At 45.7% G+C, this 20410-nt stretch overlaps 2 pseudogenes; both read right to left on the bottom strand.

Annotated features, from left to right (window-relative positions):
• Window positions 1–1443: 1443 nt before the first annotated feature.
• LOC134484872 (sperm motility kinase Y-like) lies at window positions 1444–2970 on the bottom strand (annotated as a pseudogene).
• A 12403-nt stretch (window positions 2971–15373) lies between these two features.
• On the bottom strand, window positions 15374–16956 carry LOC147996728 (sperm motility kinase Y pseudogene; annotated as a pseudogene).
• Between the last annotated feature and the right edge of the window lie 3454 nt (window positions 16957–20410).

Here is a 20410-nt window from a genome sequence, read left to right as displayed (position 1 = left end):
AGGCATGAGGGGCAACCAAGAAATCCAGGACCCTGTGTGGACCAGGGAAGCCAATAATCTAGGTCACCTCTCAGGCAGGATGCAAGGCCAGGAGCTCTGTGTGCCCAGACAGAGGTCGATGGGACCCTGACTCCCACAAAATGCTCCTTCAGACCTATTACATCATCAGCTTTGAGAAAGTCGTCCTCATTAAGGACATTCCGCACAACTTGCACTGCCATCTAACTCTGTCTTCCAGGGGTGATCCTCTTCAGGAATATTGACATGTCTTCTATGAATGGTTAATATTCTGAGAATTTGTTTCATAAACATTGCTCAGCATAGTATCTGTGTCCAAAAGAAGTAATTCAGCAATTATCCCAGGACAGGGAAGCAAAGTCCTCCTCCTCTTCCTCCTCCTCCTACCCCTCCTCCTTCTCCTCCTCCTTCTTCTCCTCCTATTCCACTTTTCCTATTCCTTCTCCTCCAGATTTTTCTCCTCCTCCTCCTGCTCTGCCTTCTCCTCCTCCTCCTCTTCCTCCTCTTCCTCCTCCTCTTTCTTCTCTTCCTCCTCCTCTTCCTCCTTCTGCTACTGCTAATGCTGCTGGTGCTATTGCTGTTACTCCTGTTGGTGCTGTAGCTTCTGCTGGTGTCTTTTCATTGGCCATGTGTCCGAAATCACCACCTGTTTATACACAGGATATGACAGAATTTCAAGATGGCACTGTGAAAGAAAAAAGGAATTTATTCTAAGCAAAAAAAATATATGAGGTAGAATACTTAAATGACCATTTGGAGCTTTGATTGCTTTATTATTTTATAATTTCTTCTCTTCTACTTCTCAGTTAAGATTTTTGAAAGAAATCATTTAGAAATGTTACCAATCAGTAGGCCTTAGGAACAAAAAAAAATCAGTATGCAAAAGACTATGCATGCATCCAGGATTCTGACCATCAACAATAACCCACAAACTAGGTTGTTGATACTTATTCAATGACAAACCTTGTTATTAATTTTAAGGCTTAATGGAATGGGATGTCACATTTGAAAAGATAAGACTCTGTTCTGCAGCACTTGGGATTGATGACCACATGTGCTAGGACCAGTAGCCCATGGAAGAGTCCAAGATCCCATGAACCTCTAGTCCTCACCCTGTGGGAGCTATTGGCCAAAGGGTGGGATGGAGTCCATCCGAAGGGATGGGTCAGAAAGACAACTCTGTAGAGAGGGGAACTCATCAATCCTATTGGGTCCCTGCTGGAAATAGGAGAAATCAAGAAGAGGCAGGAGGCTTGGTGTTGGGGAAACCTCATAAAGAACTTAGAGAAGATACAAGGTAAGAATTGTGGGGAAAATGGAAACCAGAGACAAGAGGAAGGAGGAGCATAGAGCAAACTGGAAAGGACAAAGCACAAAGGTACCTGGGCTATGCCTGCTGCTTGTTCTCTGGACTCTCCCTGTGGCTCATTTCTCGGGTGAGATGCTGTTCTGCCCCAGGCGAGGTTTCTTTCTCTTTGGCAACGAGTAACAAAGATTAATCAGGGCATTTGCTATATTCATGGTCCACACCTTAAAACCTCTGTGCCGTACCCTGCTGGGGATGGGCTTATCCTCTAATGGGGCTCTGTAGGACAGTGAGTTGTCTTCTTTGATTTCCTCATTGCTACTCTTCTCACTGAAGATGCTTGTTTGAATGAATGGGACACTCATGGCACATTTGTGATAGAGGTCCTGTGTAGGTGTCATCGGTAGTGGCCTGAGATGACCAGCCACAGTGGTTCTTTTGCCTGCTTTTGGATGACCCTTCTGGCCATAGTGAGATACTTGACCGTGGGAGGATGACACCCGCAAGGTGCCAAGGACTGGCAGGCTTTCACTCCCCTTTGGTTCTAATCTAAAAGCAGCAGCAGTATCAAGGCTAGGGAATGGGACTGTAACGGGAGGCACTTGCTGTGCCTGGGCTGTGCAGCCATACCCGGGGAGAGCCTGCTGTTGTAGGAAGCAATAAGTTGCCATTTCCTCATTATATTTTCTTTTTATTAGGGAGTATTTTATTACAGAGGCTTGAAATCCCATGCATTTCATCGCACCCAAAATTTCAGGGTCTGGCCTGAGGGGAAGCAGTTCTTCATGACGACCTGTGAACCCCTTCCCATGTTCTTTGAACCAGGCGTATTTCATCACCTCACTGTCTGTTGGTCTATACATTGGATTTACTGTTAGTAATTGACTAAGGAGGTTCTCCAGTTCTTCTGAAACCCCACAGGGGGTAGGATACACCCCTGCAACAACTTGTATTTGTAATTCTTGGATGATCACTGAATCAAATGGAAGCTTTCCCACTACCATATAATACAAGACCACTCCTATTGTCCACATGTCATTCTTCATCCCGTCATACAGAAGTCCAAGGAAGAGTTCCGGGGAACCAAAAGAGTACGCACCGCAGTGCTGGTTTAGCATATGTCCAGGTTGTGTTTTGGTGCTCAGCCCAAAGTCGATGACTTTGACCTTTTTGTTTATATCGATCATTATATTGTCCAGTTTCAGGTCTCGGTGAACAATCCCCTTTCCATGGCAGTAGCTCACTGCTGATAATATCTGTTCAAATATTTGCCGAGCCTCATCCTCCTCTATGTGCCCTGACTCTCTGATGTACTGGTAGAGTTGTTGGCCTTCCACCAGCTCCATTATGAGGTATATTCTAGTTTTGTTTTCAATGACTTGTAAGAGAGAAACAATGTTGGGGTGGTTGATCTTTCTCATTATGTTTGCTTCTGTCATGGCTGGCTGGAACCACTGCTTGTCCTTTCGGAGAACTTTGACTGCCACCGGGGATCCTGTGAGCTGGTGGTAGGCCAGGAGGACCTTGGCATGGCTTCCTTTTCCAATAGTCTTCAATACTTTATATTGGGAACGAAAGGTTCCCTCCTCAGAGATACTGGGATCGGGGCTAGGAGGGGGTAACTCCTTCTCAATCTCTGTAGGCATTTTATCAGTACTAATGCTACCTAAAAATAACAAACAAATGGAATCAAATAATGAAAAATATGGAGCAATTCAGGAACTAAAATTACACATGTGGAACCTAAAAGAAACAAACGAAACAAAAAGAAAAAATAAAAACAAAGAAAAGACTAGATTAGAAAAATAGAGTAAAATTAAAGGGGGAAAATATGAAGAATCATAAGGAAAAGCCACCCAAATAACCAACCCCAAAAGAGAAAGCCAAGAGCACACACATACTAAATGCAATGATGAAAATAAAAATCGTCATACTAAAATAGGATTGGGCACCAAAGCTGATCAATACTGTGAATGGATGTAGTTTGAAGAAAAAGGTCAGATGAAAGAAACGAGAGGAGAAAGAATTAGTATAAGACAAAACAAACAAATATAAAAAGCCAACACTTAAGGGAAACTCCATTGAATTTCAGGACCTAGTGATACACAAAACTCCACAACTCTCCAGAGCAAAATATTGAAAATTAAAATTAACCAACCACAAGGAATAAGGCAGCTAAATATCAGTGAATAGTAAACCTTAAACAAAGGCCGAAGAGTCAAAGTGTCACAAAGGGCAAATTTGTATCAAGACTAAGCCAATGATTGCTTGTACTCAATAAATAGAGAAACAGGAATAATGTAAAAGGATGAAAACGCAGGACATTGAAAATTGAGATAGAGTGAATCATCCGACTGCACAAATGTATATAATCAAAGCAATAATATAGCATGTGAGAACATAAAAACCACCACCAAAAAATGAAACCAGCAATCCATAATAAATAAATAAATAAATAAATAAATAAATAAATAAATAAATAAAAATCAAAACCACAATAAGAAAATAGCCAGTGGTCTTGAGAATATATGGCCTAATTCTATCTCTTAAACACAGAAAAAAAAAAAAAAAACATACATGAGCAGGCAGCCGTCTATGTAGGCCTTTAATCTGATATTATGGGGTTGGCATATGAAATCCCTGTGAGCTACTGGTCAGCCAACACAGGTACTTGGGCAGCTGCAGGCCAGTGAGAAAGCCTGTCTTGAAAATACGGTTGATGACCTACCTGAGGAACAGCAGCTGGGCTGACTTCTGGGCTCTACATTCTCTTGCACTGAGGTACAGGTAATATAGATACAAGAAGGGGCAAAAGGGGATGGCCACGGGCGTACACACACACACACACACACACACACACACACACACACAGACACAGAGACACACACACACACACACAGAGGCACACACAGAAGCACATACAGAAATACACAAAAGTGTACTTATACTCACACAGACAAACTCTTACAAACACCCAGATTCACACAAAACCCAATCACACATGAACAGGTACACACATACTTACACACAAGCACACCAATAAAAACGCACATCACAGACACAAACATACACACAGGGACACACACATGCACAAGAAAACGTACACACATACATACACATACACACAAACAAACCTGTGAACTCACACACTCCTACATATACTGACAAACACGGGCGAAAGTGTACACACAGTCACACACAAGCAAATCTGTCAACACACATTATCCTACATACACTAATACATACACATATACACAGTACAGTAAAATCCGATACAACCACACACAGCTCACTAAATACAACCAAGTCGCAGAGAGCTCCACTCCACACCTCCTCTCAAAGCACGCAAAGAAATCCAGGCCTGGCTACAGCTTAACATCTGTTGGCTGGACCTCCTCACAGTCGCTCCTCAGGAGGTCACAATAGGACCTGTCATGACATGGTTGGGAAGGGCTTCAAGGCTCTGGCTTCTGTGGGCTATGGGGAGACTTTAGGCTTTTAGAAATCAAAGCCTGTAAGATGTTTACCTCTCCTCAGTTCTCTGTTTTGAATGTTTGCTGTGTCTCCTGCGTTAAAGTCCTCATGTATATGCGCGCTGTGTCAGTTTTTCTTTGAATTCTGAATGATTAGCCTCAAACTGATGGTACAGATTTTAAAAAATGAAAAAAGACAAAGCTGTGTTTCTAAACTGACCCATCAAGAGGACACTGTTCTCATAAGTCCTCAGAAAGGCTCTAGGTTATCATCAAACACCTGAGACAAAGCTGCAGGGATAGGCAGAGCACTTGCCTCCCAAGGGTGAGGATTTGAGTTTGGATCCCCAAAACCCCCATCAATGTTGGATGCATCAGCAAAGCCCACAAGCTCAGCATCTGTGCAGTGGGGAGGGGTTGGGGCTTGAAGACAGGTGGTCTGACATGCAGGCGTGAGGACCTGTCAGAGGATGGCCTCTGACAGGACATGGGGTAGTGGTATGCATGGACACCTAGGCACATAAGGGGGTATGCATACACAGGCAGACACTTCCTCTCACACAGAGGTTGGCATGATGTATAGAAAACCAAGTCCATCCAGAGTGTAGGGCTCACTTTAAATATTAAGGTCCAGTGATGGAACAGGCATGTATAAGGACAAGGAGCTCTGTGCAACCTGGGACCAGAAGGAACAGAGTGGCTATGCTGACACAGTTGAAATAAATTCTCAATCACAGTCTGTGACAGCCAGGTCACAGGACCCAGGCAGCCGTGTTATTTGTGAGCAGCCAGTGCAGCCAGAAGCTAACTATTGAGCACTGACTGGCCCAAGCCCAGAAAGGGCCTCTGTTTCTCAGAGTGCTGGGGGCAGAGCAGTGTGTAGCGCTTTCCTTCTGAAGACTCTTGTGGGGTTTTGAGTCCCCTGTAGAGGACCCTCATGGCTGCAGACACTAAGCCTGGGAGGAAAGATCCTCATCTGTAGAGTTCATTGAAAGGCCTGAGAGCAGAAAAGGAAAGAAACAGCAAAATGTGCCACCTCTGCTCACTCTGGTTCAGCTTCTGCCTTTGCAGCTGAGCTCAGGTGCCCTGGAGTCCTCCCTAGCCTGAGTCAGTGATCTCAAGTTCAAGTCCCTACTTCCTGGTTTGTAGTATCAAACACAGCACAGTTTCAGGCAAGAAAAGCTGTGAACACCATCTAGACATCACTGTCTACATTTGGGGGGACTGTTGAGCCCCAAAGGGAGCATGGGCTACAAGGTCAGGTATTACAATAATGGCCAAGGTTGGAATCCAAGTCCCAATCTCCCTTTGCTCTGGGCAGAGGGTAGGCCTGGCAATTGGTTCTTGCTGTGTACATGGGGATAATCAAAGTGTCTTATGGGATCGCTGGCACAGACCTGCCCAAGCATGGCTTAGGGAGCCTCACACCAACTCAATATTTGATGTGTTCCCAGCTTTGTCTACTGCCCTCAGCTGTATGCCATTTTCCCTGCCTCGTGCAAGGGACTCTAAATATCTTCCTATAGAAGGCGATCAAGGAGGAGTTGCACAAGGAGAGGTGGCGCTCTGTGGGGAGTTTCACATGGGCTAACATATTAGAGGGCCACAGTCCCAGGACTGATACTGGGTGGACACTCCTCTGACATCCAACACAGAGATCTTTGACAGAGATCAAGAGAAGGCTTCTCTGAATAGCTGTGCAGAGCACCTCCGATTCATGGACTCAGGACTGACACCCATAGGATGCTTTTGAGGAGCCGATTGTGATTCAAGGGCTCATCTGCCTGGGTCCATGTGCCTCTAGAGATGAGCCCAGGACTTGGCTGTGGATGGTTATGGGGTCAGATCAGAGGATGGGAGGGGGCTTGTCCTTGGCTCCTGGGAGTAGTGCAATTTTTCTTTCCGTGCTCCTGCTTTTTTTGATTTTCTTTTCCTTGGCATAAGGAGGGACTGGAAGAAGTCTGTCTATGGGGAGTGAGGCTGTCTGGGAAACTGCTCGCTATACTACATTGTCATGCAGCTGGGGGCTTGGGGTTGTTGGCAGGATAACCTCTGAACCATTCCAGTCTGCTTCTCTCCACTTTATCCATGCATCCCTGTCCCAGGGCTGGGAGACCTGGATACAAAAGTCCCACCTGTAGCTTCCAGTCCAGGGATGGAGTCCCTCAGTGAATGGATTCCAGATGGTTCTCTGTAAAGCAGCATCGAACAGGGTAGTTACTGAACATGTAGGTACATGCAGGAGGATACTGCACTGCACCCACCCACATTTCATATAAAACCAATCCTCATGCTCAGGTACTAATTGGTTCTATTTACACCTTTCACCATTTTTGCTACTCACTGTACTGTGAAGGGTGAATTTTTATTGTTTCACTTCTGCAAAAAGACAGAGTTTAGCATTGGAGACTCCCTACAGCCTGGCTGGAAGGGAGGCCTTAACACCCATGTGTCCTTCTAGGAAAAAGCTCTTTCATAGGATGCCTCCCTGAGTCCCAGGATGTGTGGAGGGCTCTGGGCCCTATCGAGGGTTGACCTCAGTATATTAACAGGAGCAGAGGCTTCTCTCTGATAGAACAGTACCACCCTCCTGCAAGATGTCTAGGATGGTTTGTATATGCTAAGCTCAGGGAGTGGCAATATTAGGAGCTGTGGTCTTGTTAAAGTAGGTGTGTCACTGTGGGCATGGGCTTTAAAACCCTTTTCCTATCCACATGCAAGCCAATCTTCCCCAAGCAGCCTTCAGATGAATATGTAGATCTCTCACTTACTCTGGCACCATGACTGCCTGGATGCTGCTATGCTCCCAGCTTGATGATACTGGACTGAGTCTCTGAACCTGCAATCCTGTGTCCATTAATGTTGTCCTTATACGAACTGCATTGGTCATGGTGTGTCTCTTCTCAGCAGTAAACCCCTAACTGAGACAATGTCAATGTTCCCTGCTCCAGCTTCCTGGCTATAGAAGCTTCACACATGACCGGTATTCTCTTGGGATATGGGCCTAATAGGCTCTAGGCTGTCTGCTTGATCTGAGAGTGCTAGGACATCCTGCTCCTAAGGGCATTGTTACTGTTCCCATGCAATACTGTGAAAACATCAGCAGGCTCCTGCTTTCTTACCCCCCTGAACACAATGCTGCCTTTTCCAGGAGTGGATCCAACAGCTCTCAGAACCTCCTCAGGAACTATGTGTTTCCCAAGGATTACCTGCACTTGCTTACACAACCCTATCCTGTGTTCTGAAAACTTTTCAAAGCCCATTCATCTGAGACTGGTGAATTCAGGACAGTAGTCCCAAGTGTCTTGTCCTACGCTGACAGTTCATTCTCATGAGGCATCACCTGCCCTTGACAGAGGATTTTTCCAAGGGGCATTCGATGTGCAGGAGAATTGTATGTGCTACTCCTGTCAGATCAGCACAGGATAGCATCAAGGCCCCATTTGCTCTTGATTTTGGAACTCATGGTCTTGGCACTGTCTTGTTGTTATTTAGGTCCCTGTCAGTCCCTAATTGAATTTTAGCATGGGAACCCAGGGCTGTTGTCTTCAAAGATATTCCTAGTATGGGCCACATCTTCACCTTGCCAGGCATAAAGCACAACAAAACACCAGGCAGGCAGAGAACCCTCAAAGGCTGGAACTGTCATGTTCCAACACTCTGGCTTGACCTTGGCCAGCACAGATTCAGAGAACAGCTTCTATGTAGGAAGATCTCCTTCCTCCTCTCAGAGTTTAGGACATCTAGAGGTAGGCTAAGGTGCTGGCACACATGTGAGCAGAGGCAGCACTCTGGGCTTGTTCAGTGTCAAAGCCTGCCTGCCACCCCTGTATCACATGTCAGAGCAGCCCATCTCATGAGAATTCTAGGAGTGCTGATACCCTGGGTGACTATGCCATGTTCTGCTGCCAGTTTCTTTGCTTCCACATGGCCAACTGTGAGAAGGGATCGAGAAAGGGAAGGTGATGAAGCCCTGCTAATATCTACTTGGTGCCAGGAAAGAAAATGGGTTCTGACTGGCGAGATCTTTGAGTTAGATTTTCAAGTATGCCACCTCGGGACAGTTAGTCGGCACTTTCAGGAAGCTGCTCCAGGGTGGGAACAATGAGACTGGATCCCTGAGGCTGGTGCAGTTGGCCAGGGATTTTGGGACAGTAAAATTGAGTAGGAACCCTGAGCCAGGTGAAACAGGGCAGGGACCCTGGTTTAGTTACAACAGAGCAGGGATCCTGGGGGAGATGCAATGGGGCAGGAGTCCTGGGGAAGGGATCTTGCAGTAGTGACCCTGTGGCATGTGCAACTGGCAGGGACCCTGGGGCAGGTGCACTGTGATGTGCACCCAAGCTGGAATGTACAGACAGGTGTGTGTTTGCTTCATGCAGCTGCTGTCTGAAGTAGAGAACACTGGCAAACTGCCCCAGAGGGGATTTTGGGAACTCCTTCCAAGAATCCCTTAGCTCCTAACTGAGAAGCTATACATTCCACAGATGGACCTTTATTGAGATGAGCAGATTCTAAGGGAGCTGCCTTGAATGAACAGCCAAAGAAAGCAGAAATGAAGAACAAGCAATTGCAGCAGACATGTTCAGTGTGTTTTCGACCAGAAAAGTAGGACTGGAAGAAACTGATTAAGTCAAATCACTTCTCTGTCTATCCATCCATCCATCCATCCATCCATCCATCCATCCATCCATCCATCCATCCATCCATCCATCCTCCCACCCACCCACCCATCCATCCATCCATCCATCCATCCATCCATCCATCCATCCATCCATCCATCCATTTCCCTGAGGGAAGTCAGCTTTTCTTTCTGAGAAGGTCAAAGCAGCGCTCCCTTGTGGTGACAATGAGGATTGCAGGCAGTGAGATAAGTATTTATTTATTTATTTATTTATTTATTTATTTATTTATTTAATGACTGCGATAGACTGCCACTTGTGGCCAGTCCCCATCTGCATCAGCTGTACCATAAACCCAGTCTCAGTGTGACACAGAAAAGGCCTAATTGGAAAGTATGTCCTCTCTCTAAGCGACACTGTATAATAACATACTCTGGACTGCAGGTCAGTCAAGGCCTGTGTTTAGGAGACTTGTGGACAGATGAATGTCTGTGAGTCTGGACTTAGACTCTTTGGAGGGCTCAGGTCACCTGACTGTCCTGAAGCTTCCCACTGTGATTTATTTCCCTCCTACAGAGCCAGACACCTGAGCAACTGCATTTCCTGGTTATCCCCTAATCCTCTTACACTGTGTAGTGTGTTCAATCTCAGGGAGGGCCTGGGAATCTGAGAGACACCACTGAGCCCTCTGGGCCTGGCTGACTCAACCTGAGGCTACTCTGTGTGTCTTCATTTTGCTCACCCTCCAGAGACCTCAAAAGACAGCAGTGAGCTTGCTGAGAGGTCAGGAACCTCCATATTGGCCCAAGAGCAACTGTCCTCTTTTATAGGTTCATCCACAGAGCTTGTAATTTCGATTGGTGCAACAGTCAGGAAGAGTGAAAGATGTCATTTCCCAAGGACAAGTGCTGTGCTAGTGGACACTGAGGAACTTCAGGGATCAAACACTTCCCCATTCTTCTCCAGCCTCTCTTATTCTTCGTTGAGATGTTTCCTGCAGATCTAAAACATACAGGCAATCCATGACATGGGTTTGAACATAATCTCGACATTTTATTCATTGCCTGATAACTAAGACTAGGTAAAATTTATTTATTTATTCATTCATTCTTTCATTCAATCAATCATTCGTTATGCATACGTACAGGGTAGCTGTATTTAGAAAGACCAGAGAGGGCATCAGATGTCATTAGAGACATTTGTGAGCCTCCATGTGTTTGCTTGGATTTGAACTCAGGACCTCTGGAAGAGCATTCAGTGCTCTTAGCCACTTATCAATCTTTCCATTTTCCAGGCTAACTTTTTTACTTCCAATAATGTCTTCTTTATTCAGGTTACTTCCTGATCCCAGTCACTCTCCCTCTTCCCTTCCCAGTCCCACCTTACAAATCCTTTCTACCATAATGCTCTCCCTTCTTTTTGGACAAGGGGAGAGTCCCTGGGTACCACACCACCCCGGGACATCTAGTCCCAGGAAGCCCGAGCACATTCTGCCCCACAGATTTACAATCAGGCAGTCCGGGTATGGGGAACAGATCCAATGGCAGGCAACACAGACTGAGACAGTCCTGGATCTACTTGTCAGATGACCCACATGGAGACCAACGGCAGATAGCTAACCCGGCTCTGGGGTTGGTTGCACAGGCTCTAGCATACTCCATGGTCCAAGGTATCTGACGGTAGGGGACTTCTTGTAGTGTTTTAACCCAACCAGTTTCCTTGTCACTCTCCCCCCACTCTTCCACAAGACTTCCCGAGCTCCATCTGAGGATTGGCTGTGGCTTTCAGCTGCTGAGTGAAGTCTCTGGAGACAGGTGTGCTACTTTTCTGTCTGCAAGTGAATCAGAAAGAATACCATAAATAGCGTCAGAGGTTGTGTCTGTCACATGAGACAGATCTCACTTTGTGTCAGTCATTGACTGGTTGGTCCCTCAATATCTGCTTTACCTTTATCCCTGCACACTTATTGGCAAGACAGATTTCGAGTTGAAGGTTTTGTGAATGTATTGATGTCTCCTTCCTCTTCTAGAAGTCTTTCTTGTTACAGGAGGTGGCCATTTCGTTTTCATGCTCTGGTAAGCCTACAAGGGAGGCTTTGTGTTGGGTACAGCAGTTAAAAGCAAGACCTGGGAAGAGGAACGGCAGAGTTGTGATCTAGGACTTCCTGCAGCAGCCAGCTCTGGGTCCTGGGAGCCTAGGCAGGCTTTGCAGTCATAGAGCTCCATCCACTGCCCAAGTCACATCCTGACACCTTCTCCATCTCTATTACAGACCATTGTAATTCTGGCATAGTCGCTCTGTCCTGGGCCCAATAGGCCATCCTACCCTGGAAGAACAGAGAGTTCAAGGACGGCCAAATTTCACTTAAGCAAACTTGTTCTCAGACTGTGTGGTTGCTCTGTCTTAGCTCTCATAACACACTTTCCTCTACGTTGCCTTAGGCTGTATCCTCCAAGCATCCCACCATGCATCAGCTCCATATCCTGACGAACCTACCTTAGGGTCCCTGATAATTCCAGATACTTTATTGTTCTCCCAGGATAGACTGTGGCCTCTGGTGTGGCTCACATTGACCCTAGAAGTTCTTGGGAGCCTCCATGCCATGGCATAGGATGTCTCTGAATCCGCACTGGCCTGAGGGATTCCATCTGGCACAGGATTCTCTCCCTATTGTTGAATTTTGGCTCTTACGTTTTTCAGGAATGTCTCTGCATGTGGTCAACACACACTACCCTGGAAGACCAGAGAGTTCAAGGACGGCCAACTTTCACTTCAGCAAACTTTTTCACAGAGTGTGTGGGTCCCATCAGCAGAGAGTAGCCTCCACATTGCAATGATGTGCAAACTTCTGCCTTTCAGCCATGATGGACTTTAGGATCTACCCTGAGGACCCTCCACAAGCCACAGGTGGGTGATGTGTAAATTGGGCATGTTATTGGGTCAGGTCTTCAGTGCAGTGCCTTAAGCTGACAGCCTTTTGGGAGGGCATATGCGTCTCTATTAAATGAACTGGTTCCACTGTTGGCCTGGACTCTGCTGTGTCTGCCGCTCATGCTCTCCTCCAAGTCTCTAACTGTCCCTAACTCTCCTTGACTGTCTGGTCAATCAGTCTTCATACCAGTCTAGAGCCATTCTATAAACACAGAGCCCAGACTGTCCTCTGCCGACGTTTAACAGGGCTGCTGGTTTAGTGTCCAGGGTTCCCTATGGGGGTGCAAACTCAAGTTTCTTAGGTCCCTATGTGTCTGACAAAAAGCCTTTAGAACAAGGTAGATGTGAAGAAATCAGGAAATAAACTCCTGCAGTACTTCATGTCTACCACTGGAGGGCTCTACACTTTTCTGGTCCTGGTGTGCTACTCAGCAAACCCTCTCACTGGAAGGCTCTGTGCCTGAAGCAGAGAACCTCTGCTAAACACAATGTTACCAAGAAACTGGCTGTATCTTCATGGCAGCCTGTAGAAGATTCTCCACGACCCTGAGGACCCAATTGGGAAAACTTAGGTAGGCAGGGTGTGGGAGCCACCAGGGCTGTATGGAGACCTTACCCAGAATTTAATCTCCAGCTGTGCATTCCGATTAACATGACCCACACTCCTATGAAGGTCTCTGGGTGGCTCCTGATATGAGTTGGGGGAGGGGGGAGGACAAGGAAGCTGGGTCAAGACAGAAGCACTGTCCTTACTCACTGCGTCTGGGCTTGTTCCTGCCCTAACTGGGAAGCAGGAACGAAACACCCACTTCTCATGGGACTGTCCGTGATGAGGCCAGCTGTGGATCTGAACTATCAGCAAGAAAGACAGGAGCTGTATTTGCCACAAACCAGAGCACAGTGTCCCGCATAAGCCCATCTCTCAATTGATGCCATCTCCTCCCCAGAGTGGCTCCAGTCTGGGTTAGGAGTGGGTCATGTATTCCGAGCTCTCTGCTACTCCTGCAAACACAGCAATGGTGCCTTCTCATGCTCATCTATACTGAGCCTAGGGAGCAGCCAGAGGTCATACTCATGGGAATTCAGACTCAGTTCAATCTGCTATCCTGTAGCCCATGAGTCTGGACTCAACTTTAGTGGTCAAGGCCAGTGGTTTTTTTCCTGGACAAGACTTTGAGAATGTTAGTGACACATTGTATGCCCTTGGCTGGCCTTCACTCTAATAGCCCTGAGTGACCATTCCAGCCTGTCCTCAGGGATTCAGATCAGCATTGGCCAGATCAGGCTCTTTGCTACCTGTTCCTATAGCTCACCTCCACTGTAGTTCATGTGACCTGGCTCCTGCAGCTGCACTAGAAGCTACCGGATGTCTTCACACAGAATCCTGTAGTCCCTGTGGGCTCATCCACAGACATCTCACACTCTCCCTGCTGGGAGTTAGGCTGGATGCCTGCTGTGTGGGAGCTGCCTTGGCTTGTGGAGCAGAGTCAGAAGCAGCGGAGGAGATGTTGTCTGCTGCTCTTAATGTCCTCAGTGCCCAGGGCTTGCCTGTGGTGTGGTTGTGGTCCAGCTCCAGTTAATCACTGATATAAATTCAGCCCGTAGAAGCTGCGTACCCCATGAGGCACAGGGAGGACCATGACTGAGGGAGAACCATGCAATCCAGGACCCTGTTGGGATCAGGGAATATTCCAGGTCCCCTCTCACGCAGGATGCAAGGCTAGGAGCTCTGTGTGCCCTGACACAGGGGCATGGGACCATGACTCCCATGAAATGCTCCTTCATACCTATTACATCATCAGCTTTGAGAAGGTCTTCCTCAGTAAGAACATTCCACACTGCTTGCCTCTGCCATCTGGCTCTCTTTTCCAGGTCTGCATGCCCTCAGGAACATTGACATGTCTTCTATGAAAATTAATATTCTGTTAAATCATTTTGATAAACAGTTCTCAGCATGATATCTGTGTCCAGAAGTAGTCATCAGCAATTCTCACGGGGACAGGGAATCAAAATATTCCCCATGCTCTTCATCCTCCTCTTTCTCCTCCTCTTCCTTCTCTTCCTCCTCCTCCTCTTCTTTCTCCTCCTCTCTTCATCCCCCTCCTCCTCCTCCTCCTCCTCCTCCTCCTCCTCCTCCTCCTACGCTCCTCGTTCTCCTCCTCCTGCTGCTGCTGTGCCTAATGCTGCTTCTGCTATTGTTGCTACTCCTGTTGCTGCTGTAGTTTCTGCTGGTGGCTTTTCCATTGCCATGTGTCTGAAATCACCTACTGTTTATACTGAGGACATGAAAGAATTTCCAGATGACACTGTGAAATAGACAAGACAATTTATTCCAAGCAAAAAAGACAGTGAGGTAGAATTCTTAGCTTACCATTTGGGGCTTTGATTTGCCTTACTATATTATAACTTCTTTTTTCTACTTCTCAGTTGAGGTCTTTGAAAGAAACCATTTAGAACTACTACCTATAAAATTCAATAGATCACTAGGTCTTAGGAACAAAAAAAAACCAGTATGCAAAACAATATGCATGCATGCAGGATTCTGACCATCAACTATAACCCACAAACTAGGTTGTTGATACTCATTCAATGACAAACCTTGTTAATTAGTTTTGAGGCTTAATGGAATGGGATGTTACATTTGAAAACATAAGACTCTGTTCTGCAGCACTTGTGATTGATGACCACATGTGAAAAGATCAGTAGCCCCTGGAGGAGTCCATGAGCCCATGAACCTCTTGTCCTCACCCTGTGGGAGCTATTGGCCTAAGGGGGAGCTGGAGTCCATCTGAAGGAATGGGTCAACAAGACAACTCTGTACAGTGGGGAACTCATCAATCCTATTGGGTCCCTGCTGGGAAGAGGAGAAATCAAGAAGAGGCAGGAGGCTTGGTGTTGGGGAAACCTCATAAAGAACTTAGAGAAGATACAAGGTAAGAACTGTGGGGAAAATGGAAACCAGAGACAGAGGAAGGACCAGCATAGAGCAAACTGAAAAGGACAAAGCACGAAGGTACCTGGGCTGTGCCTGCTGCTTGTTATCTGGACTCTTCCTGTGGCTCATTACTGGGGGGAGATTCTGTTCTGCCCCAGGCGAGGTTTCTTTCTCCTTGGCATGCAGCAACACAGCTTTATCAGGGCATTTGCTATATTCCTGGTCCACCCCTTTAAACCTCTGTGCCGGACCCTGCTGGGGATGGGCTTATCCTCAAATGGGGCTCTGTGGGAGAGTGGGTTGTCTTCTTTGATTTCCTTATTGCTACTCTTCTCAGTGAAGATGCTTGTTGTTTGAATGCATGGGACACTCACGGCACATTTGTGATAGTGGTCCTGTGTAGGTGTCATCGGTAGAGGCCTGAGACGACCAGCCACAGTGGATCTTTTGCCTCCTTTTGGATGAGCATTCTGGCCATAGTGAGATACGTGACCATGGGAGGATGACACCCGCAAGGTGCCAAGGACTGGCAGGCTTCCACTCCTCTTTGGTTCTAATCTAAAAGCAGCAGCAGGATCAAGGCTAGGGAATGGTGCTGCAACGGGACTCACTTGCTGTGCCTGGGCTGTGCAGCCATCCCCCTGGAGAGCCTGCTTTTGTAGAAAGAAATAAGTTGCCATTTCCTCATTATATTTTCTTTGTTTTAAAGAGTGTTTTACTACAGAGGCTTGGAATCCAATGCTTTTCATGGCATCCAAAATGGCCGGGTCTGGTGTGAGGGGAAGCATTTCTTCATAGGGACCTATCAATCCGTTCCAGTATTCTTTGAACCAAGGGTGTTTCATTGCCTTTCTTGCTGTTGGTCTAAAGTTGGGATTTACCCTCAGTAATTTACTAAGGAGGTCCTCCAGTTCTTTTGAAACCCCACAGGGAGCAGGATATGCCCCTGCCACTACTTGTCTTTGCAGTTCTTGGATGATCACTGAATCAAATGGGAGCTTTCTCACTACCATACAGTACAAGACCACTCCTATAATCCACATATCATTCTTCGGCCCGTCATACCGATGGCCAAGGAGGAGTTCAGGGGAACCAAAGGAGTACGTGCCGCAGTGGTGGTTTAGCATTTTTCCAGGTTGAAATTGGGTGCTAAGCCCAAAGTCGATGACTTTGACCTTTTTGTTTTTATCAATCATTATATTGTCCAGTTTGAGGTCTCGGTGAACAATCCCCTTTCCATGGCAGTAGCTCACTGCTGACAATATCTGTTCAAATATTTGCCGGGCCTCATCCTCCTCTATGTGCCCTGACTCTCTGATGTACTGGTAGAGTTCTTGGCCTTCCACCAGCTCCATTATGAGGTATATTCTCGTTTCCTTTTCAATAACTTGTATGAGAGACACTATGTTGGGGTGGTTGATCTTTCTCATTATGTTTGCTTCCATCATGGCTGGCTGGAACCACTGCTTGTCCTTTCGCAGAACTTTGACAGCCACCGGGGTTCCTGTGAGCCGGTGGTGGGCCAGGAGGACTTTGGCGTTGCCCCCTTGCCCAATTGTCCTCAATACTTGGTATTGGGAATGGAAATTGCCCTCCTCAGAGATACTGGGCTCGGGTGTAGGGGTTGGTAACTCCTCCTCAGTCTCTGTAGGCATTTTATCAGTACTAATGCTACCTAAAAATAACAAAAATGGAATCAAATAATGAAAAAGATGGAGCAATATAGGAGCTAAAATTACACTTGTGGTACCTAAAAGAAACAAACAAAAGAAAAAGAAAAAAAAAACAAACAAAGACAAAGTAAAAACTAGACTAGAAAAATAGAGCAAAATTATGAAAAAGTTAAGGGGAAAATATGAAGAGTCATAAGTAAAAGCCACCCAAATAACCAACCCCAAAAGAGAAAGCCAAGAGCACACACATACTAAATGCAATGATGAAAATAAAAATCGTCATACTACAATAGGATTGGGCGGCCAAAGATGGTCAATACTATGAATAGATGTTCATTGAAGAAAAAAAAAAAACAGATGAAAGAAACGAGAGGAGAAAGAATTAGTAAAAGACAAAACAAACAAATATAAAAAGCCAACACTTAAGGGTAAACTCCATTGAATTTCAGGACCTAGTGATCCACAAAAATCCACAACTCTCCAGAGCAAAATACTGAAAATTAAAATTAACCAAACACAAGGAATAAGGCAGTTAAAAATCAGTGAACAGTAAACCTTAAACAAAGGCCGAAGAGTTCAAAGTGTCACAAAGGGCAAATTTGTATCAAGTCTAAGCCAATGATTGCTTGTACTCAATAAATAGAGAAACAGGAATAATATAAAAGGATGAAACCGCAGGACATTGAAAATGGAGATAGCCAGACCCGGTGAGAGAGAGACCCAACCGCCTGGTCAGGTGGGCACTCCTGAGGCTGCAGAGCGGAAGAGACCACCAACACTGCTCACCCCTGCCCACATCCCTGGCCCAAGAGGAAACGGTATAAGGCCTCTGGGCTCCCGTGGGGGAGGGCCCAGGAGCAGCAGGACACCTGCCAGAGACACCGCCGGACCCTGAAGGAAACAGACCGGATAAACAGTTCTCTGCACCCAAATCCCGTGGGAGGGAGAGCTAAACCTTCAGAGAGGCAGACAAGCCTGGGAAACCAGAAGAGACTGCTCCCTGCACACACATCTCAGACGCCAGAGGAAAAAGCCACAGACCATCTGGAACCCTGGTGCACTGAAGCCCCCGGAAGGGGCGGCAGAGGTCTTCCTGGTTGCTGCCGCTGCAGAGAGCCCCAGGGCAGCACCCCACGAGCGAACCTGAGCCTCGGGACCACAGGTAAGACCAAATTTTCTGCTGCAAGAAAGCTGCCTGGTGAACTCAAGACACAGGCCCACAGGAACAGCTGAAGACCTGTAGAGAGGAGAAACTACACGCCCGAAAGCAGAACACTCTGTCCCCATAACTGACTGAAAGAGAGGAAAACAGGTCTACAGCACTCCTGACACACAGGCTTATAGGACAGTCTAGCCACTGTCAGAAATAGCATAACAAAGTAACACTAGAGATAATCTGATGGCGAGAGGCAAGCGCAGGAATCCAAGCAACAGAAACCAAGACTACATGCCATCATCGGAGCCCAATTCTCCCACCAAAACAAACATGGAATATCCAAACACACCAGAAAAGCAAGATCTAGTTTCAAAATCATATTTGATCATGATGCTGGAGGACTTCAAGAAAGACATGAAGAACTCCCTTAGAGAACAAGTAGAAGCCTACAGAGAGGAATTGCAAAAATGCCTGAAAGAATCGCAAAAATCCCTGAAAGAATTCCAGGAAAACATAAATAAACAAGTAGAAGCCCATAGAGAGGAGATACAAAAATCCCTGAAAGAATACCAGGAAAACATAAATAAACAAGTAGAAGCCCATAGAGAGGAGACACAAAAATCCCTGAAAGAATTCCAAGAAAACACAATCAAACAGTTGAAGGAATTAAAAATGGAAATAGAAGCAATCAAGAAAGAACACATGGAAACAACCCTGGATATAGAAAACCAAAAGAAGAGACAAGGAGCTGTAGATACAAGCTTCACCAACAGAATACAAGAGATGGAAGAGAGAATCTCAGGAGCAGAAGATTCCATAGAAATCATTGACTCAACTGTCAAAGATAATGTAAAGCGGAAAAAGCTACTGGTCCAAAACATACAGGAAATCCAGGACTCAATGAGAAGATCAAACCTAAGGATAATAGGTATAGAAGAGAGTGAAGACTACCAGCTCAAAGGACCAGTAAATATCTTCAACAAAATCATAGAAGAAAACTTCCCTAACCTAAAAAAAGAGATACCCATAGACATACAAGAAGCCTACAGAACTCCAAACAGATTGGAACAGAAAAGAAACACCTCCCGTCACATAATTGTCAAAACACCAAATGCACAAAATAAAGAAAGAATATTAAAAGCAGTAAGGGAAAAAGGTCAAGTAACATATAAAGGGAGACCTATCAGAATCACACCAGACTTCTCGCCAGAAACTATGAAGGCCAGAAGATCCTGGACTGATGTTATACAGACCCTAAGAGAACACAAATGCCAGCCCAGATTACTGTATCCAGCAAAACTCTCAATTAACATTGATGGAGAAACCAAGATATTCCATGACAAAACCAAATTTACACAATATCTTTCTACAAATCCAGCACTACAAAGGATAATAAATGGTAAAGCCCAACATAAGGAGGCAAGCTATACCCTAGAAGAAGCAAGAAACTAATCGTCTTGGCAACAAAACAAAGAGAATGAAAGCACACAAACATAACCTCACATCCAAATATGAATATAACGGGAAGCAATAATCACTATTCCTTAATATCTCTCAATATCAATGGCCTCAACTCCCCAATAAAAAGACATAGATTAACAAACTGGATACGCAATGAGGACCCTGCATTCTGCTGCCTACAGGAAACACACCTCAGAGACAAAGACAGACACTACCTCAGAGTGAAAGGCTGGAAAACAACTTTCCAAGCAAATGGTCAGAAGAAGCAAGCTGGAGTAGCCATTCTAATATCAAATAAAATCAATTTCCAACTAAAAGTCATCAAAAAAGATAAGGAAGGACACTTCATATTCATCAAAGGAAAAATCAACCAAGATGAACTCTCAATCCTAAATATCTATGCCCCAAATACAAGGGCACCTACATACGTAAAAGAAACCTTACTAAAGCTCAAAACACACATTGCACCTCACACAATAATAGTGGGAGATTTCAACACCCCACTCTCATCAATGGACAGATCATGGAAACAGAAATTAAACAGTGATGTAGACAGACTAAGAGAAGTCATGAGCCAAATGGACTTAACGGATATTTATAGAACATTCTATCCTAAAGCAAAAGGATATACCTTCTTCTCAGCTCCTCATGGTACTTTCTCCAAAATTGACCATATAATTGGTCAAAAAACGGGCCTCAACAGGTACAGAAAGATAGAAATAATCCCATGCGTGCTATCGGACCACCACGGCCTAAAACTGGTCTTCAATAACAATAAGGGAAGAATGCCCACATATACGTGGAAATTGAACAATGCTCTACTCAATGATAACCT

Source organism: Rattus norvegicus, chromosome 1, assembly GCF_021556685.1.
Source record: "Rattus norvegicus strain SHRSP/BbbUtx chromosome 1, alternate assembly SHRSP_T2T, whole genome shotgun sequence".
Classification (NCBI taxonomy): domain Eukaryota; kingdom Metazoa; phylum Chordata; class Mammalia; order Rodentia; family Muridae; genus Rattus; species Rattus norvegicus.
Note: the sequence above shows the minus strand (reverse complement) of the source record. Positions and strands in the feature narration are given on the sequence as shown.